Below are 2359 nucleotides of genomic sequence, written 5' to 3' on the forward strand. Positions count from 1 at the left end.
ATTGCGCCACCAGCCTGGGTGACAAAGTGAGGCTCCATCTCAAAAAAAAAAAAAAAGAAAAAAGAAAAGAAAAAGAAAAAAAAGAGAGAGAGAGGGAGAGAGGTAAGGGAGCAGTTTGCCCCCTCCACCACATGAGGACAGAGCAAGGAAATGGCTATCTATGAGGACAGGATCATCATCAGACACTGAATCTGCTGGCACCTTAATCATGGACTTCTCAGCCTCTAGAACTGTAAGAAATAAATTGCTGTTGTTTATAAATTGCCCAGTTTAAGCTATTTTTGTCATTTTGTTATAAGCAGCAGGTATTTAGTTTATTCTAAAGGGATTTAGTTTATTCAAGCTAAAATAATCTTCCAATTGTATGTATGCGAAAAGGCTTTTTAGAACTCTGTGTCACGAATAACAGATTAGTAACAGATACACAAACATGTCCATTTGTGTTACCTCTGTTAAAAATTATGGGAGATGTTTTATATATATATATAATGTTTATATGGGGTGTGTGTGTGGTTTTTTTGTTTTTTGGGTTTTTCTACAGATGAGGTCTCAAACTTCTAGCTTCAGGCAATCTGCCCGCCTCGGCCTCCCAAAGTGCTGGGATGACAGAAGCCACCATGTCTGGCCCAGCAGAGGTCATTGTTTTGGACTAAGCCACTGCACTAGGCCCCACGAGGAGACCAAACCAAAATGGAGCCACTCATGCCATATGCCACATGATCAAACTAAAACTTTAAAGAAGCAGGTGAATCTCAGACCAGCTTTTCCTGAGATCAGAAGATTCCTGTCTTCCTGAATCAGAATAAGGAAGTCGCTTTTGCTTTAACTCTTAGAAAAAAGTAACCTAACGTAACTTGATGTTAACCAATCAGCTGTTTTCCCTATTGTTACGTTTCTTTGTTGCCACCACACAAAACCCACTGTTGTGCTATTACCCTGTGGAGCTCTTATTCTATTTTGTAGAATGGAGGCTGCCCTATTCACGAATCAAGAATAAAAGTCAATTAGATCTTTAACTAAATTTGTTGTAATTTTGTCTTCCAACATCGCTGATCCAGAATGGATATTAAGCAAGCACACAGGCCAGCTGTGGTGGCTCACGTCTCTAATCCCAGCACTTCGGAAAGCCAAGGACGTCAGATCACCTGAGGTCAGGAGTTCAAGACCAGCCTGACCAACATGGAGAAACCCTGTCTCTACTAAAGATACAAAATTAGCCGGGCATGGTGGCATGCGCCTTGTAATCCCAGCTACTCGGGAGGCTGAGACATGAGAATGGCTTGAAACCGGGAAAAGGAGGTTGCTGTGAGCCAAGATCACGCCACTGCACTCCAGCATGGGCAAAAAAAGCGAAACTCTGTCTCAAAAAAAAAAAAAAAGAATACAAAAAATACACAGGACATTAAAACCACAGAGTAAACATGATTTGATAGCCCTTTGACTCAGCAGAACTAGACAGTAGAAAAAACTGTTTGAGCCCATGTAATAATCTAAAAGATGCCTATGAAATCTTTTTTTATTCTTTGAATACATTTAAAAGTTAACCTGTAATCTCATTCTTGTTCTTAAAACCCTCAAATGCACAATGAAACTCCCCAGGTGTATTAATGTGAACCCTCTGGTTCTTTGGATTGTGGATAAATTAGACATTATACGCCAAAATGTATTCTCCTCTCATTAATGGAAAACTATAAACCACTTGATTGCTTTGAAGATAGTACCCTCCAGCAAGGTAGGTGTTACATCTTTTCCTAGGAAAGGGCAAATACTATGTAAACATTAACACGCATGCCCTTTTTGGCACTGGTATGCCAATTGTCACTTCCCTCTTTTGTTATTTGGGATACAACAAGATGATCTCCAAATATATTATGCTGGAATATTCTTTTCTATAATCCTTTCCCAAGGGAAAAAGTGTGGTAATTGTGTTAACTGTACAAATTGATTGTAAAATCAATCAATGGTCCCGGGTAATCCTGTGTATTTTATTTAAATCACAAGAATGCACATTAGATCCAGTGACCCCTCAGCCTATCCCTGAGATCTCCTCTTGCCCTCTCCTCTGCAGTAAACCTTTGTTACCGCAAAACCACTTGCAAATAAACAAAGGTGAGCATATCAGGACTGGTGCTGTGCAAGCAATGGGACACCTGTGCAAAGCCTTGCAGCGCCTTGCAAAGCTAGCGTTACAGAGGCAGGGCTGACACCCGGCCCGGCAGGTACCCAAGCCAGCTCCACCGCCTGCTGGAGACGCCCCCACCCCACCACCGAGAGCGACCCCCCAGGACCCTCGACAGACCGCAGCAGGACCCCGCCTGGAGCCGGAGGTGCCTGGTCCCTCCCCCAGGACACTTCCATG

The sequence above is a fragment of the Mandrillus leucophaeus genome, unplaced genomic scaffold (genome assembly GCF_000951045.1).
Source record: "Mandrillus leucophaeus isolate KB7577 unplaced genomic scaffold, Mleu.le_1.0 Scaffold416, whole genome shotgun sequence".
Taxonomy (NCBI): Eukaryota; Metazoa; Chordata; class Mammalia; order Primates; family Cercopithecidae; genus Mandrillus; species Mandrillus leucophaeus.